Source organism: Rhinolophus sinicus, linkage group LG14 (assembly GCF_036562045.2).
Source record: "Rhinolophus sinicus isolate RSC01 linkage group LG14, ASM3656204v1, whole genome shotgun sequence".
Lineage (NCBI taxonomy): Eukaryota > Metazoa > Chordata > Mammalia > Chiroptera > Rhinolophidae > Rhinolophus > Rhinolophus sinicus.
In genome coordinates this window covers 39,771,542-39,791,575 of record NC_133763.1, presented here as the reverse complement: position 1 = coordinate 39,791,575, position 20,034 = coordinate 39,771,542, and the positions used below count along the sequence as shown (strand labels likewise).

At 37.5% G+C, this 20,034-nt stretch overlaps 1 long non-coding RNA gene and 1 pseudogene across 1 annotated transcript in view; one reads left to right on the top strand and one right to left on the bottom strand.

The window, feature by feature from the left end:
- Positions 1–19,758, top strand: part of LOC141568616 (uncharacterized) — a 39,129-nt gene extending 19,371 nt beyond the window's left edge. The window contains exons 3-4 of the long non-coding RNA XR_012491783.1: positions 15,680–15,847; positions 17,393–19,758. This is a non-coding gene — a long non-coding RNA (uncharacterized LOC141568616). The remainder of the gene's footprint in view (positions 1–15,679; positions 15,848–17,392) is intronic.
- Positions 724–1,857, bottom strand: LOC109455136 (filensin; annotated as a pseudogene).
- Positions 19,759–20,034: the final 276 nt, after the last annotated feature.

Below are 20,034 nucleotides of genomic sequence, written 5' to 3'. Positions count from 1 at the left end.
AACTTGCAAAAAAGAAGCACAACTTTGGCAGTGGGAAAGTTGGGAGGGAGGGAAGAAAGAAGGATGAAGGGAGAGAAGAAGAGAAATACCTCTTTGTTTTTGCTTTAACAGAACTTGTCTGTTCCTCACTTGTAGTGTTTGTCACTGTATACCATTGTACTATAGACGTTGCCTGCGTGTTTTCTCTCTTTTATTAGATGAGGGATTGAAGAATCCTTGAAGGAAAGGCCTATAGGTGATTGCTCTTTGTAACCTCTCACAGTTTCTATCCCATTTCCCTGGGAACTCAGTAAACTTTTGTTGAATGAATGGGAATGGGTTGGATTAAAGAAACTAATCTTTTAAAATCTCTTACTATGTTTCATATGCTGTGCTAGGTACTTCCCATAAACGATGTCATTTGATCCAGAACATCTTTTTAAGGAAAGCATTATTAGTTATTATCTCTCTGGAGATAATTGAGCCATGACTCAGAAAGTTTATGTAGATTTCTAAAAGTCATACAGTTTTGTTGTTGTTGTTGTTTTTATTTTTTTATTTTTTGCAAGCAAAGACAATATTTTAATTAAGGCTTCACTGGCAGTTTCAGATGGGCCAACTATGGTCTAATCCAAACAGGAGCGCTCACTCATTATTATTTGTTCTACAGCATCAAATCACATCCTCTACAGTGGCCCAGAGACATTTCTCCCATGGAGCCTAGACATTTTGAGAGTCCTTCTCTCATAGTTTCTTCTTGCTTTCTTTTTTCTTTCCAATCATGGTCTCCACAATGACAGCAGTTTCTTCATTCGTCTGAATACTGTCAGTTGAAAACTTCTCCCTGGATTTCATCACTTCCACCTTCTCATATGCCAAAGTCCTGGAAGGGCTTCTCTCTTGCAGGCTGCTGTTCCTAGCAGGGACGGACAAGGAACAAAATCTAGCTTCCACTTAACTAGCGTCCCTGGAGACCAGCACGCACCACCCTTTGGTGTAGAGGTCAGCTGGGGGCTTGGGCTCCTTGGGGCTTCTTGCTCTCTCCTTGACCAGCTTGCAGAATTTCTCCAAGGCTTTGCTTATCTGCCCTCCATCTGGCATGCCTTTTGGAGCCCTTCTGGGGTAGAGGAACTTGCTTCTTTACCCTCTGATTCAAGCTTAGATTCACTTTCTTTAACTACCACCTGCACTGGCGTTGTGTCTTCCAGACGGTTCAGTGGTGCGTCTTCCAGGCTTTCATTTGCTTTGTCTTTAGCTATAATTTCTTTTTCCTTGGAACCTTCTTGGGAAGGTTTTGCTGTTGTTATATCCTGTACAGCCCTGGAAAGATCTTTCCCAGTAGGTCGAGGTCTGAGAGAAGCTCCGTGGCTTGGGTGACCAGAGTGACAGGAGTTTCAATGAAGGCGGAGCTCAACCTGTTGCCTTCAGTTTCAATCATCCGATGTTACTGGTCCAGCTGGTTTTTCAGGGTTTGCTGGGCGACCACCAGGTGCCAGCAATCACAGGAAGACTTCTCCAGGCTCCTCTCAGTCTCTGCAATCTCCTTCGGCAGGGTTTCATTATGCTCATTGTAGAGCTGAATCTCATCGTCGTAACACTCGTGGGCGTCTTGCATAGCTAGTTCCAGGGTCGCCGTCTTGGACTGCAGCTCGGCTTTCTGCACCTGCAGGAGAGGTAGCACCTCCGGGTCTCGGCCAGCTGACCTTGCAGGGCGGCCCCATCTCTGCACCCTGGTGCTCCAGCTGGATGCGGTCGGCTGCCAGGCCTGTTGCCCTCCACATGGCGGGCGACAGTGTTCTTGGGGCCCAGCAACTTGCCCAGGCTCTGGAAAGCATCCCGCTGCTGCTGGAGGATGGCGTGGCCCTCAAAGTGACACATACTTTTAAGTGGTGGATTTGGAATTTGGACCCAAGGCTCCCTAGTTTCAAAACTTGGCCTTCCGATCTATCTGTTCTCAGAACCTGATGTTATAGCAGAGAATTCATTACAAGGAAAACTATTTTGATCAGGATTTATAAGGAATGGCCTAATGATAGAGGTGGAATGCTTGAATTGAGCTTTGAGGAATGGATATAATTTCTATATCTAGGAAAGTATTAGGAAGGTACTTAAATATAAATCAGGTTATGGAAATTCCTAACTCAAAACTTTTCAGTAGCTTCCCCTTAATCTTGGAATAAAATCCAAATTTCTGACCCTGTTTTAAAAAGCTCTTCATGGCCTGTCGTTTGCCTCCTAGTCTAGACTTATCTCATACCTGTTCTTCCACTGTCCTAGAGCTTCCTTTCTGTTCCCTAAACATACCTAACTCACTCCTACCTGCTCACACTTTCTCTTTCCCTGATTCCCTCTCCTGATCTTGTCATGACTCTTGCTTTCTGTCATTCAGGTCTCAAAGAGGCCATACATCAAAAGTACCTTCTTATTCACTTCCATAATATAGATTTATTTTAATTTTTAACACTTTGCATCATTTGACATTTTGTTGTTAATTTGTTTACTTAAATATATTTGTTCTTTATTTTCTCACTCCCCTTCAATGGAATGTAAAATATCCTAAAAGCTAGACTAATGTCTGTCTTGTTGGTTACAGTGCCCCTCCTCAGATCTCTGGCAATCACAAGTCCTCAGTAGATATCTGTTGAATGAACGAATGAATGAATGAATGAACACGGTAGCCTGAAGTGGCCATGGATCGGCAGAGCCCACAATAATTGAACTTAAGCTCATATGTAACACAATAAATATTTGAATGTAGTTGGCTAGAGTACAGAGTACATTAAGGATAGCGGGATGTAAAGCAGGACATCTTGATATGGTGATTGAGATGCTGTAGATCTTCGATTAATTTGCATCAAAATGGTTCTGGCAAAACAGATGGGACAGTGACAGAAATATCACATGACAGGTATTCATTGGGTTTTCTCCTCTGATGTCTGCAAAAAAAGAGCCTGAGTTTTCTCTGCTCACCTTCTGGATCTTGGGCTGATCTGATAATGAGAGCTGTCTCCCATTGGAAAGGAATCTCCAGTAGAGAAGAATTGAAGGAAAGGAAAGGTAGGATTGATTTACATAAGAAAGGGGGTATAATAAGTTCAGGAAGTAAAGAATTTATCTCTAGGGCAAGTAGTCAGGGAAAGGGGCTCATGTTCAGAGAAAAAAGATATTGAAGGAGTAGCAACTGTCCTGCAAAGAGGGTTTTTAAGGAGCTAGATGGGTAAATAGGACCGATTAGGACTTTTGGAGTGTTGTGCGCTTCTGCTACTTCACCACCTCTTCAAGGTACTTCAGTAGAGAATTGTATGATTTTTTTCAAGGCTACCTGAGTTCAATTTATGTTTGTTCTAGATGTGGCAAGGCCAAGACCAGCCTCGAAGGTAGGAGTTTTGAAACATTCCTTTAGGCTACATGTGCATGCTTATTTTTATTAGTAAGTCATGCTGAGACACAAATCTCTGATTCTGACTTCTTTGATAACGCCATTCTTACCACTCAGTGAGCATTGCTTTTTTACATAAAAAAAACAAAAACAAAAACAAAACTAATACCAGGTTAGCAATTTAAGAGTTTAACACCCGATGCTTTTTCATCGTTATAAAAATATTTAACTAAGTAAAACCAAATGTATGTTTGTCATTGATGATTAAGGGAAATAATGGAAATATTATTGAGGTATTTCTGTGAAATTTGATGCTGAGATAAGTAATCATATAATGACTCAACTCTCTGACTTATTTCTCCATAAATCTTCCCCCTTCAAATAAATATTCTTGATGAGATAACATTGGCCAAATCAGAAAGCTTATCAAAAACAATTTTCCATATATATAAATAGATAACAAAAAGTACCATTATTAGGCTATTTGATCTATCTACTCCCATTTGGAGTATGTTTTTAAGAAATCAAAGACTGAGAGATAGGCCAGACAAAGTATATGTTAACATGAGAAGAAGCAGACACTTAGCTTATATTGATTGATAGTTTTTCCTGAGAAAAATAAATGTGGTGACATGACTCCTGATTATATGTGGTTTTTCTGCTAGATGATTCTCAAAGACCATTTCATTTTTCAATCCATTTCTTGTCTCACAGATCCCTGGCTTCCATGTTATTTCACTCTTGACCTTGGGTTGATCAGAAAGTAGCAGCGTTTATAGATATTGGGGTAAGGATGAGATAAAAATATATGTTTTCCAAAATTGAAATAGTTAAAAGTTTATTTTTTTAACTGGTTTATTTCAAAATAACCCACATCACAAACAATTAAAATGGTCATGTTGGAATGTCTTTGGTATTCAGAAATAGCTGTATCAAAGTGGCTTCTAAGAATGCCATGTTCCCGGGGAAGGTCTGGGTAAGGTTCAAAGAAGATTGGGAGTCAATTTAAAAGGTACGTCTGTGTTAGATTCTGGAGGGTTGAGTGAAAAACATGCATTTTGCCTTGATTCTGTAAGACCTAGGAAACTAGAAAAATTTCCTTTTAATCCAAGAGTGATAGGAATAAAGTGGCACTTTTATTGCTGTATTTAGTGGACTGTGGTTTAAACAACAGAAATTTGTTTTCTCACAGTTCTGGTAGCCAGAAATTAAAAATCAAGGTGCCAGCAAGGCCACGATCTAAGTTAGTTTCGTAGGTATTAAAAAATCTCACCTGGGAAAATAAAAATAAAGAAAATATAAAGCATGTTGCATCACTAAATAAGTTCAAGAAATGCTGATTTGAACAAGTAAGCAGATTTCTAAGCTGTAGGGCCTTCAGAAACTGCTGATATTTTGCATGACCGTCCCAGAGGGAGACAGTAGACACTGTTTCCTCAGTGGAAACTAGTGGTCCTGGAACACATTGACTACAGAATGCAAATGATTTTGAAGGTGAACAGACTGGAAGCAGAGGGAATGGTAAAAGCGTTATCCAAATAACCCAGTGGGGAGGTAACAATATCTCACCTTACAAGTGATGGAATGATCGATTGGGAAGGAAATTCTCAATGTTGTCGTTAGATAAGTGTTGTAAAATGGGAATCCTTAAGATTTTAACTATCTTAACCTATAGTTCTGCCAATTGAACATTTCTATCTTTCATTAAATGTGACATGTCAAATTCATTATAGCGTGCTCTACCTAGGTATTCTTTTCCTATAATTTATTCGTCTCCTGTCTCAATTGCTCAAGATCTAACACACAAGTCATCTTTGATTCTTTTCTCTCACTACCTGAAAACTGATCGAAACCTGTCACTTGTACCTTCTAATTATTGCTAATCTCTGCCTACCTCTCCATCTCTTCTGACTTCCCTTTATATTCTATTTCCAAAATTATTTTCTTAAAATCAAGTTAACTCCATTTTTGAAATGCTGTACTTCCGTGTTGCCTGAAGGGTAGCGTCATTCTTCTCAGGGAGGACTTACATGATCTGGCCGAGACTGCACTCTTACCATTTCTTGCTGAGTCGAGGCTGTTCCCTGATACAAGGCTGGCATTAGGTCTCTGAAGCCTCTGCACACATTATCTCCTGCACCTGAACTGTCCTTCCCTCTCTGCTCTATTTGCTGAAAGCTCACTCAACCTTTGAAATTGTTTGCTTTCTCTTTAACATCTGTTATGAAGATTTTCAATATTTTGTCCTGTCACCTTCCCTAATATACTTCAATGTTGTCATTTACATAGATAAAGGAAAACAATATGTTCCTACCTTTGTTTCCTCTATTGAAGTCAAATTTCTCTTCATGAGTAAGCATTTTCTCTCATCTGGTGAATTTGTTGGCCTGGAATTTTCCCAAGACTTTCTAAAAGTTGGAATAAATTGTTTCTGTTGGTTCCCCTTTCTTCCCCTGTTCTTCAGCATATAAATAACACTTAGTTAAATTTAATTCCACTTTTTGGCCCATTTTTTTCTTTCTAAAAACAACTAAAAGCTGCTTATTTCATTACTAATATTCATCATATAATATACTAATTTTCAAATTTGTAGCAGCAAACCAATTCCAAGGTCACTTTTCAAGTCTTTTAAAAACAAGATGGCAATATGCCAGGGGTTGTTGCAGTGTCCAATTCTAATGAAACATTAAACATTTCAGCCAGCAATTCCAGTGTCCTCTGACTGCTTTAAAAACATTTGGTTAGATGCCATCTGTTCTTGGTGATTTATTCATTTCTTGTTTGTCAATTTTTTCTAAAGTATCCTCTCATTTATTTATTGATCAATTCCTTTGGTCTGTGCAGTATGAAAGTCAATAAGAATATATTAAACAGCTAAATTGTGCCCAGCATAGTGCTGGGTAATGTGGGGAATATGAAACATTTAAGATATGCATCTGTCCTCCAGGAGCTTGTCTTTCTTTAGTTGAGGTGAAAACCAAAAACAAAAACATGGTGGACAGGTAACTCAAATGATGCAGGTGTTATTAACTGCAGTTACAAAATATGTGAAGCTACAGATCTCAGTGATTCTTTAGCTCCATTCAGCAGCCCTCTCCACTTTCCTGCCAAGCCCTTCCACTACTCTGTAGAATATCTAAGAGGTGTTTCTTATGTGCTCAAGAAAAGTCAAAATCGTATTCTTTTATGTTAGCATTCTCTTGGGCATTTATTGCCCAAAAAACTTTTGAGAGAACTATCTCACCATGGCCACCACTATCAGTGGTATCCTTGAAATGTTTGCCTCCCTGCCAGGCATAGCTGACTCCGCCGATGCTTCTTGTCTGTTCTACACTCTGGCTTGATAAAGAAATGGGAAGAACATTGTTTTTCCTAACTCTCTGTTCCCTCACCCCTGCAGTGTAGCTGGCTGCACACTTTGTCTCTCACTATCCATTGTCAAAATGATCCCTCATCTTCTGCCTTGCACCTCTTTTTCAGAACTTGAAGTGGCTGGACAATAAAATTTAGTCTCTATTTTTTCAACTTGATTTCCTCTGTCTCTGGTCACCGTGCACCATTTTCTTCCTTCCTCTTGCAACCAAAATAAAAATTTCCCATTCATATATAGACTCATGGGAAGAAATGCTGGGAGGTATCGCTGATCTTACACATCCAGTCTTTATTTGCTCCTGAGTAAATCCACAACGTATCTCGATTAACCCTCACAACAACCCTACCAGGTGGGCACTATTATTCATGTTTGACAGCAGAATGGACTAAAGTTTAGTAAAAACTAGCTCAAGTGCACAACTAGTAAGATTCCAGTAGTAGAAAATCTTGTCCCTTATTCCATGAGTGGGACACTGCAGCACTTTGATTGCTTGGATTTACATTTTGTTTGGTTATATACCAAAAAAAAAAAAAAAAAAAAAAAAAAAAAGTTCTATTTTGATTACAGAGCAACCAACAAAATGAATTTAAGGCATGCTTAAACTTTTAAGTTAAATTCACAGTGGCTGATTGATCCCTCCCTCAGATTTTTTTTCACTCTAATGTAACCCTCTAAGCCAAATTTGAAATCAATAAACAATAAGGCCTCTGCTCAAATCAGGCATCATCTGCTTTAGAACTTGTCATGTCTCAGTTTCTGATTGGCAAGTGAATCACAGCCAAGTACTTATTAGGCCGTTAGGCTCCATTCCAGCACGGTCTTCAATTATCGTTGTTATTGTGCAGCAAAGAACATTTGCTTGATGAGGTAGGGCTGATTTGCTTATTGTATGTTTCTGCATTCTCGTTAATCTCTCCAATTCTGCAATTTGTATTGGTTGTCTAGTTATTAGTGTGAATTCATGAGAGCAGGCTTTGTTATTAGTGGGGTCTCCTAACAGTAACTAACCCTTTGGGATAGGCAGAACCTGTGACAAATCTCCCAGCCCTGAAGTCTTTGCAGGCTGAGTATGAATGGCTACACTACAGCAAACAGGGAAGAGTGCTGATGTTTTAACTGGAGGAGCTAAACAGTATTGAATAGGAATCTATTAACCTTCTCAGTCACTGAAACAGTCATCTCTTCTTTCTCCTCATCCTGTGGCTTAAATGTAGTTTAAAAAAATGCATTTTTATATGTGTGTGGATTGTCACTTTTTCATTTTAGTCCTTTGGCCTGCTGGGAGTATATACATTCCATGATGACTCTAGACTTAGGCTCAATTTTACAGTAGGACAGTTTTAGTTGAAGAGTCTCTTGAGCTTCCTAACGGTTTCCCGTGGGTATTCCATATGAACGCTCCAGCTTATAATTAAATGCTGATTTTAAAATGTTTTTATTATGTCTCTTCAGAAGATCCCAAACAATCAGAAGACTGTATGCCTAGACTTTAGGGATAACCTGTCTTTTCTGTTCATTGGACTTCCCTAAGCATCTTCACACAGTACCTGGCTGAGGGTGGATCCAGGTAGGGAGTTTGACCTCCCTTGAATACTATTTCAAGGAAAAAGTAAACACTAATCAAGAAATTTCAAAAGTTGTCTAATCAATTGCTCTTTTTCTCAGTACTATACTGTCTCTGTTAGACAGTAGAACTCTCATTTCAAGGCTTGAAAAACGTACATTTAACATGGGATATGGGGATTCATGCACAGCATATAATGTTGTAGCTGGTGAGCAGGAACCAAATGGCAGATTCAATTTTGGGGCAGACTTGAATCTTTTGTTATGAGTGGATTTTTAGGAGGGGAATACAGGAGAAAATAAAGTGTTTTTCAGAGGAAGATAGTAATGATCAAAATACTTGTGTTTTTACACATGGAAAATAGCTTCATGTTTAATCTCTCTAAAAAATGTAGCCTGCTTCTTTCTAAGTAAATATCCCAAAGGAAGGGAAACATATACATTATAATTTATGTACCTTATATCACTTATACATTGTTAACTGATCATTTATGATCTTGTGTCTCTTTGCTGTTGACTATTAGACCCTTTCAGATGCCAGGGGGAAGAGATCATTTCTTCATTTCCGATCAAGTCTTATCAGATTCAATATTGTGCAAAGATGTCCTAGGAGGTAAAGTGTATGAATAATGTTTTATGATAGCAATTATTTTTCAGCTGATTATTCATTACTCATAGTGTGAACTCTGAGGGAAATTTACATTATCTTCCTATAGTTAAATGTTGCTATCAATTTAGTGTTATAAATCTCTGCCAGATGTAAGGTAATCATGCTTTATTTCCAATATTGAATTGTCTTTGAGTGAATGATCATATTTCTTTACCAAGCCTTTTATATTAATTAATAATATTTTCAGCCTTTTATAGTACCATAAATCTTACTCATTAAATGAAAAATCATGGTGAATTCTGAAACATTAAATGAAAACTAATGACTAAATCTAATTTAATTCATGATAGTATCTTTCTGAATTCCATGTTCACCCTCATCTTCATGGAATCAAATGTACGTATACGCTTTTTTCACATTTGTGTTTTAGACTTTATTCTAGTTCATTTTTTCCCGAAATAGTTCTGTATTTGTACCTTGAACTTTTACAAAAGGTTTTAAAGCAGCTTTCTACTGGGTTCACTATGGCTAGGACATCTTTCTCAAATTATTTTTCAAGTCTCTGTTCTTAGGAAAATCTCAACAGTTTGATTTTTATTTTATTTTCAAAACATTTTGAATAGAGTTTTCATTTGTTCATTTCCATACCAAAATTGTTCACATGTCTGGCCAAAAACATTAAACAACAATCATCTGAGCTATTGATTGCAAACACAAGGAATAATTTTAGTCACATGTACTCTTTTATTCTTTTTCCTATTATAAGTAAATAATGCTCTGGTAAATATTCTTATACATAATATTTTGTGCATATCTCTGCTTATTTCCTTGAGATAAACATTTAGAAGTTGTATCACTAGGAAAATATTCATTTAGGCAAATTTTTATCTTTGCCTAAATTTGATACTTGAATAATATACATATGGACTTAAGTGTTTGCATATATTTATTGACCACTGATGTTTCTTCAATTATGAATGGCTGGTTTACTAATTTCCTTTTGACTATATATCTATTGGAGTTTTCTTCTTATTGATTTATAAGATATTAGTAAATTTGTGGTGTTAATCCATTGACACATATTCTTCTTGTATACACTTTTTTTTGCTGAACTCTATTAATCTTTTCTTTATAATTCCTTTTTTTAAAACCAAGAACTTCTTTAACACTGTCAAGTTAAAATTTAAACATTTCTTTTAGTTTTTTTCACCTTTCCCTATTTTACCACTTTAATAAATTTGTAATTTATTTTGTTTCTCACAAAACTGACCTATTTTACCCACATTCTTGCTTTCACCATTGGCCTCATATGTAATATGCAATTAGAATAGCTTTCCAGAAAATTTGATTAATTTTACCCTTTTGCTTATGAAGCTCATTCTCCTCTTTTTCTGTCATTATCAGCTTTAATGCTCTAACTCCAACTGCTCCCTAGCACAAATCAGAGGTGCCGTGGTGTGACAGGCAGAAAAATGGCCCACAAAAGATGTCCATGCCCCCAGCTCTGGAACATATTAACTTGGGAGATGGAATTAAGTTCATGGACCTAGGGGAGGGAGACTACCCTGGGTTTTCTGTGTTGGCCCAATGGAAGCACATGGGCTCTTTAAAACTAGAAGAGGAAGGCAGAAGAGTCAGTCAGAGAAATGTGATAGAAGAATAGATAGGAGACATCCGAGGCCTAAGAGAGACTTGACCCTCCATTGCTTGATTTGACAATGAAGGAAGGAAGCCATGAGGCAAAGAATGTTTGACTTTAGAAGTTGGGAACAGTCCTCAGCTGACAGCCAGCAAGGAAATGGGGCCTCAGTCTGACAACCACAAGGAGCTGAATTCAGCCAACAACCTGAATGAGCAAAGGAATAGATTCTCCCCAGAGACAGAAAGGAATGCAGCCTTGCCAAACTTTGCCTGTAGCCCACTGAGACCCATGCCAGACTTCTGACCTTCACTACTATACTATATTAGGTTTGTGTTGTTTAAGCTGCTAAGTTTGTAGTAATTTGTTACAAGAGCAATAGGAAACTAAATAGCAGACCTTACAGAATTTGGTGCTGGGCACATCTGGGTCAAATTCTGACTCCATCTCTTAATAGCAGAGTTAAGTGCAGAGTTTTATTCACCACTTACCGCATAGGACTGTCATGAGCCAGAAAGAAGTTAAGATAATAGTAATAACAATAATAATAATAATAATAATAATAATAATTTAGCAATATAATAATATAGATGCATACACACATTTTTTAAAATAATGATTATAGGCAACATGTATTGAACACTTACTATGTGCCAGATAATTTTCTAAGCACTTAATATGTATTACTTCTTTTAATCCTTACAGTACATCACTGTTAGATAGTATTATAATCCCTCATGCCTTCTTTTTTCTTACACATGAAGGACAGAGTTATTTAAAAAATAAAAATAAAAAGGACACAGAGGAATAGAGATGGTAGGTAACTTGTCTAGGCTCATAGTCAAAGAGTGTTGGAACCAGTACATTAAACCTAGACAATACAACCCAGAGCCCGTGTGCTTAAATCACCCTGCTAGAGCTACTCTGTTGTTGTTTTAGTATTAACCATTATTCCAGGGCTGCTCCATTATTATTGTTTTTGTTGTTAGTCTTATCATCCCAATATCCACAGACGATACAGAAGTAGTAGTGGGAAGACTTACATATGGGGTTTTGACTTTAAATAAAGATGTCTTTGAGCCTACTGTATGGTTAGATCAAGGGACCAGTTCAGCTAAGCTGAGTCTTTAGACCTTCTCTAGAAGTGACAATCCCAGAGTCTGGTGACCTGCCTTGAAATACCAGAAATTATTAAATGAATCTGTGGATTTTAAATACTTTGTTTAGCGTCCACGTTCTAGTTGTATAACTGATCTTCCTAAGACTATATGCTTTTTGAAATAATGAACTAAATCAGATTAATGAAAATGTAAAATATTTTCATTAATGAAATATTTTCATAACCATAAAAATATGAGCTAAATCATTCAACTATGTGGCATGACTATTTTTTAGAATTTATTTTGGAAAAGTACAGGGTAAAAAGAATTGTTGGGGTTTTCACTTATATGCAGAGGGTATATGTTTTGTTCATCAGCATCATTGCTTTTGTAACACGTTTCCTCTGCTTTTCACAGTGTTTAGCCGTGGGACTCGTGGCTGACAAAGCAGAAGTGTGTGAGAAGTGAGACACTGAGATGCGATGACCAGCTGTTCAATATTATGACACCACTAAAACGAATAAATCTCTTTTCCTGTGGGAGACAAACAGTACCTTGCTCTATAGCAGCAATGTGTGCAGAGACGAGTTGCTCTGAGAGCTCTGCATGTGATGACAAAGACAGGGCTGAAAGCCACGAATGAATTCTCAGTCAGATCAGACCCCAGCCCCCTTCTAAGTAAACGCTGTACCCCGCAGATGGTGCTCGCATCTCTCTTACTGAAAAGGTAGCACTCACACTTTTCCCCAAATCTGAACAAAAACTATAACTGGATGCCTTGAAGGTGGCCGGGGAGGGATCATTCCAGTCCAACCTGAATGCCCTATAAGCCTAGGCCAAAAGAAACACCTTCATTCACCTCCGTGACCCTCTTCACCATGCTCAGTACTCTTCTGGGTTTCAATCAGTGTTTAACGTCTTTGGCAAACTCCTCCGCTCACAATGTATATTTATGGTACTCACTTATTTTCAGTCATGGGTCATGGTCTCTCAGCAAAAGCTTGATCTTAGAGATTTCAACCTCTTCCTAGTCTGCTTCCTGGCTGAACTTGACCAACTCATTGTCCACCCAGAAACCAGTGGGATGTCTCTTAAGAGCAGGTCTGATCGTGACCTTTCTTGCCCTCCTGAGAGCCAAAAATCAAGCTGAAGTTCAAAGCCTCTGTAATATCAATTACTTTACTATGAGGAGAAATTCCACATTCCTTAATGCATCCTCAACAGTCTTTATGTGCGTGTGCCTCTCCCTTGTTAAAATCTGCAGTTCCATATTTTGCTGCAACCTAGTTCCACCGCTCTACCCTTGCGTGCTATTCTCCAGCCACAATGAGTAGGTTCTAGTCTCCAGTGTTTCCGGCTTGCTCCTGCTTCCCTGTGTTTGCATTAGGCATTCTTTCTGCTGGAAATATTGTCCTACCACCACGTACCGCCCTTTATCCGGGAATGGCCTCTTCATCCTCCTGTCTTCAGATTAGAGTTTCTAGGATGCTAGGATGAATTTAAGTGCCTTTAGATTTTGTTCCTGTTGTACCCTGTATTTCCCTATTTTAACACTTAACAACAGTGAGTAGCATCTGTCTATTTTCTGCATCTCCAGTAGACTCCGTGTTCCCTGAGAATATGGCCCATTTCTTGTGGATCATTCTGTCTTCATTACCCATCACTGTACCTGGCACATTGGACAATGAGCATCTCTTTGTGTTAAATCTTTCTATTAGCCTGGTACACTCTCACCAGCCAGTGTGTGCGGAAAGATTTCAGTTGATTAGCTAAATGTAAATCCACAAGGTAGAAAATCCAAATTTATACTTTATGAAGCTCTAAGTTGCATTGATACTATCTATCAACTGTCAAATAATTGAAATCATGAATGAATTATCCTTTTCCACAATTTCTTTTCCAATTTATTATCTATATATCTACATGAGCAAGAGCCTCAAAACTTTGCAGTCTGTTAGAAACTGTTGCCATCGTGTCACTTAATTGCTTTTTTATAAGCTAAAAGTGTATTCTTTTCCTTAGCAAGCAAAATGATGATACCTTTATGTATACGTGTATGCATCTGTCTATCTTTGAATGTTCATGGTCATTTCATATGCATTATGTTATTAATTCCTCATAATATCACCGTGAGGTGAATAGTACAATTTTTATTATCTCTATTTTATAGATGACACAACTGAGCTCGGTGTGCTTGCTATTTAGCCTGAGTCAGCAGACAGTGAGTGACAGACTACATACATCTGGTTCATTGCCAGATTCTGGGAAATTTTCATATGCCTCTGGTTCAAACACTAAAATAATTCAGACTGTAAGCTCCATGAGAACAAAGCTCATGAAAGATTCTTCACCACCGTGTTGTCCATCACTGGGCTCGGCAGAGAGTTAGGTACTTAACAATTACTTGTAAAAAAATTAATGAATGAACCTATACTGGGAATTCTTTTCATTGCCTTTCAAGACTTTTATATTTGCAAATGGCACACAGAGAAGACATGTGACTTTCTAAGTTACCTAACATGCAAGAAGGATGCAAGATATTGAAGTGAGAGTACACAGACTCGGAGATGAATCTTGGCTCTGCTGTTTATTAGTTGTGTGCTTTTGGACCATTATTTGAATTCTAAATTTCAATTTTACCATCTAGAATTTCCATCATTTAGCTGGAACGTAAAGACAATATTACTTGCTTCATAGGGTTTTGGGTGAGGTAAATGCGCTAATGCATAAAAAGCACGTATCACATGGGTCTAGCATTTAGTAGGTGCTAGATAAATACTAGTAGTTCTCTTCCTGCTGTGAGGGAGAAATGTTAATTCATAGCCATTAGGTCAGCAAAAGATTCAATCATTTAAATTTTTTTTTTCTGAATAGTCATTACATATTTATAACCCCGGCTGCTTGATTTATATGTGCTCCTGTTAGCTTCGTCTAAGCAGTTTCCAGCTTTTGCATACCCCCAGCGTTTATCTCATTCTGCTATATAGGTTAAAAATAAACTTTGAAAATCAGACCAATATAATTCAACAATCTTTCTGGTTGGTGGATTTAGTTGTGAGTTTCAGCTGGGAAAAAAATAACCATAATAAAATGTTTTATAAATCCATACCTGATTGGAGAGAGAATATTAGAAGTTAAGCTCTTCGTCTTAATATATCTGGGCAGTAAGCTACCTTTTATATTTTGCTCGGTATGCTAATCCACGTAGAAAGCATTGCAGGAATTTTGACTTCATGAAGCCCTCTTTAAATGTTGTTTTTTTAAACCATGTGAGAGCTAAATGTACTGTTTTGCTCTCCATCCTAGCTACTCAAAGATTCATAAAACAACATTAGCTTTATCTTTAAACAAAAATCATTCTAGTCATGAGTTGTGCTTAGGGGGTTAAGATAATACCTTTTTTTGGTTCCTTGATGTTGCCATATTAATTAAATTAGTTGAATTTGTTTCCTTCCTTCAAATGCTTTTGTTTTTAAACATAAGTTGAAATAAATATGTTTCAACAACTAGTTATGGCTGCTTTATTAAGTTTCAGAGACTCTTTTTCTGGTGAAAATACATGTGGGTCTCTGTAGCAATGCATGTCCTCTCTCAGCTATTTCTGTAGAGTCTTTGCAGTCAGACTGACCTTGGTTTGAATAGTGCTCTGATTTGTTAGCTAAGTGGTTTTAACTGGTCTCAATTTACCTATTGGTCAAAAGTAGCAACTAATATCCACCTAACCAGTTTGTTGTGTGGATGAAGTAACATATGTAGATGTGTCTGAAGCAGAGGCTCTATAAATACTAATCCCCTCTCCACTTCTCTGTTAAATATTTTTAAACCAGCTATGTGCTGCTGATGGTTTTACGGCTGGTAATAATACCACTTTACACTGATGTACCACTTTTCAATTGTGCCATGCACGCTCCCATGCTATCTTTTCATTCTCATAACAGTGATTACCACTTCTGTTTGGGGCATGAAAAGATTTATTAATCTGTAAAATTCTTAGATATAAAGGACTGTACCTTTTGCTCTTTTCTTTGTTTCTTAGGCTGAGCTTAGCACAGAACTTGGCATCCATCTGGGCTATATAAATATTTGTTGTATCAGAACTGACCGAGGGGAAGAGCCGTAACTTATCCAAGGACATACAGAGAGAGGCGATGGCAAGACCAGAGTAGTGTTCCTCTGACTTTCAGATTTTTCCACTAGACAACTGGTAAGCAATATTTCACTTTTTTTCCCCCAAAGGGTCAATTGAGGGAAAAATAAGAACATTTATGTGCCACTATTTTCCAATTAAAATGAAAATAGCTTTATTGAGTCTCAAGGAAAACCATATTTCTTCTACTCAGATTACTTAACTTCTGCAGTAGAAAAGTGCCAATGAGAAATATTAGCACTCCTCTTTACCACTAAAATGTTGATACTGGGCATATTTGAGAAGGAACCACCCAGAGGCAGCTTTCCAATTTGGTACCCCTTATATTTGCTGAGCACTTTAGAGTTCACAAAGTGCTTTTGCAGACATTATCTAATTACATTCTTGAAACAATCCCAGGAAGAGTTATTATCACCAACCCAACTTTACAAGGGGTGCACTAAAGTTGAGGCGGGGAAATGACTCGCCTGAGGTCACACAGCAAGGGCACCATGAACAAGACCAGGTGTGTTGCCTTCCATACCATATGTTTGCATACTGAGCACTTGCTCCTTTTGTTGGTTGTAGGTAAGGGAGTGGATATCAGATAGATCTCTCCAACCAAAACAAAACAAAACAAAACAAAAATCTGACCATTTCTCTCTATAACTCTCTGAGTCTATGCTCATGTAGCATTTTTTTTTTTTTTTTAATCCTTCTGAGTGCAGGAGCCTGGGAATGAGGCAGTCCACAATACAAACAAATGGACAGTCCTGTATTCCCCTGGAGGCTTTCTATCCTATCGTCCCCTAGGTATGGGGTAGGAAAGCTACAGTGAAACCTATACTGTGAGCTATGCAGAGTGAAGCTCTGTGGTCTTCAAGCTGCTCTGCATGAGCAAGTCAGAGGCTTGTTCTGTTTCGTGGAATGCCAGTGAGTCAGTAGAGTTTTGACTTAAAAATCTAGAAATTAATTTTGTTCTCGATTACAAATATAATACGACTAGAAAATTTTCACTAAATGTACATGTGATCTTTCTTTCCCACATTTATGTATTCTGTTTTTTCATGTACGCCTCATTTGATTCTGTCTACTTGCTATTGGTGATTGCAATAATACAAGTTTATTTAACCAGGTTGTTGGGTGTGGGCCAGTAAACAGAGGTTCCGCCCCTCCATCCCCATCCCACTCCCCCTCACCCCCCCCCCCCCCAACGCACACACACACCATTTCTCTTCAAGTTGTTCTCCAAGCTTCTTTGGAGAATGGAGGTCTGTGGAAATACTCAAGTCAGGTGCATATTTGCATAAAATGCCAAAGCTGAGAAGTGTGAGAAGTGGGAATGGTACAGAGGCAGGCTTTCTGATCATGTAACAGTCTCCCTGCATACAGTGTCACCCCACTGGTCTCTTCCTTTATCTCTCTTTTGTGCTTTCTCATTTGTCACAGCTACATGAGGTAAGAATTAATTTTGAAGTTTTAAAATAATTTTTTTGATCCTACATCTGCTCCCTCCCTCATTTATATTTCACAGTTTATCTGTTATAAGTGACATCATTTTCTAAATTCCTTTGAAGGTGACAGAATTGTTTATAATTGTGATACTGATAACATCTTTTGCAGGAAGAAAGAACACTTGTGGAAAGTTATGTTGGCCTCAGACAACTTGCTACTCTTGAAGAAATCCAGAGCTGCTTTATCTTGGATTTTCTGCTTTCCAATGTAATAGAAATAATCATGGACTTGCTTTGGACATGGTTGTGTTTGTTAGCTGATTGATGAAAGTAGTGGACTTGTTAAGTTTTTCTGATAATTCTTTGAGTAATGCTGCTGAAAGTGAAAATAGAACCTCCATAGCAGGTGCTGTTTCAGTGGCTGAGTGGAGAGATTTAGTCCACAATAGGGAGAGCACCTTCGACTTGGGTACATAAAACTCTTTCTTCCTCTCATACTTTCTTACATTTGCATTTCTAAAATATTGCTATACGTTTTTTATCCAAAAAAAAAAAAAATGTGAGTGCAAATGTAAGTCAATAAGGATGTCATAGAATTGGAATTCTTCAAAACATGCAATTTGCAAGTATTTTGTCACTTTTGTGATGTTTGTCACTTTCATATTTCCAACATGCTAATGGTTATATACATAAAGTGTTGCCCAATATATTTTTTATTTAATAAGAATCAGAGTCCCCCAAACCTACCCTTACTTCCAGAATTTCCCCAAAAGATAATTAGCATAAATGATGAGAAAAGCTCATGCTTTGCTTCCCCCCTATGTAATCACTCAGTTTATTGTCAAAGATAACAGTCCAATACTGTTCACATTTAGCAAATATTTGTGACTCACCTAACTGCCCAAGGCACAGTGTGCAGCCCTGAAATGCTAAGATGTGACCCCAGAGTATTGCAATAGTGTTTTAAGTGATTTCCTTTCATTTTGACTGTCTGCAACCCAGTCTGTCCTCTACACTGACAGTTCCTTCATGAAGCCACTTCTGATGCTCCATGAGAATTACTTGAACCTCTCTTTATTTATGGCATGTGATGTATGCTATCATTGGGTAACATATTAGTTACAGATAATGCAGATAATTGTTACAGATGTGTAACAGACACAGATGCAATGCAGTAACCCCTGCATCCCACTCATTTTACAAATGAACTCAAGTTTGCCATGTGTACAAAAAAGTGCAGAAATCACAAATGTGTTTCTCAATAAATGTTGACAAAGTGAACATATTCATAAGTTCACATATGGCACATTTCCAGAGCAATACACACAACATTCTCAGTTCCCAGGTGATCTCCCGTGCTCTCTCTTGGTCACAACTCTCCTCACCAATGGTAACATCACCTTGTCTCTCATCACCATAGATGGCTTCAGTTTTCTGTGTCTGGATTGTTTTGCTCAATACTAGGTGTGAATACATGCATTATTAGTAGTATATTCATTAGTACTGGCCCCTTTCATGGATATATACATTTCATGGATATATTACAATTTATTCATTCTACGGTTGTTGAAAATTTGTTTTTGTTCGCTTGTTTTATTTACTTGTTTTAAGGCTATTAGAAAGAGTGCTATTATGTACATTCTAGCATATAGCTTTCTGTGAATACACACACACACACACACACACACACACACACAGGGTGCCTAAAAAATGTATACAGTGAACACTTTTCTCAACGTTGCTCAAGCAGTAATTTGCTGTAATCAGAAGTGTCTGGATGCTGATGGTAACCACTTTGAGCACCTTTGTAAATGCAGAAGTCAAACGTGACTTGTATTCATCTTTTGTTATTGGTATATATAGAGTATTACAATTTTAATACAGTTTTCCTTTCTTACAATGTGTATACATTTGTTTGGCAACATTTGTGTGTACACACACACACACAACACACACACACGAGGTTTGACAATTAAGTTTGAGAATTTTGTTGCAATAATATTGCTAACCGTTTTTGTTATCAGAGGGATTATTCATTATGAATTTGTATGAACCGTACAAACAGTTAACCAAGTTTGCTATTACTATATATTTGGAAGTGCTGGAAAGACTATGTGAAAAAGACGACCTGAACTTTTCGCCAACAATTCATGGCTCTTGCATCATGACAATGCACCAGCTCACATGGCACTGTCTGTTAGGGAGTTTGTAACCAGTAAACAAATAACTGTATTGGAATTCCCTCTCTACTCACCTGATCTGGCCCCCAATGACTTCTTTCTTTTCTCAAAGATAAAGGAAATATTGAAAGAAAGACATTTTGATGACATTCATGACATCAAGGGTAATATGACGACAGCTCTGATGGCCATTCCAGAAAAAGAATTCCAAAATTTTTTTGAAGGGTTGACTAGGTGCTGGCATCTGTGCATAGCTTCCCAAGGGGAGTACTTCAAAGGTGACCATAGTGATATTCAGTAATAAAGTATGTACAACTTTGTCTAGGATAGTCCTCCAACTTAATTGTTGGCTTTGTGTGTCTGTGTTTGTGTGTGTATACACACCTATATAACAATTAGAAAAAAAAAAAAAAAAAAAAAAAATATATATATATATATATATATATATATATATATATACTCACTGAAAGCTGTATGTTAGAATGTATATAACATATATATATATATATATATATATATATATATACACACACACATATATATGTACATTTCTGTTTATTCATTTATTCTCTTTTTTGGGTTATAGAATTGCAACATGAAATCAAGAATTGCATTTAATATTTTTAAATAC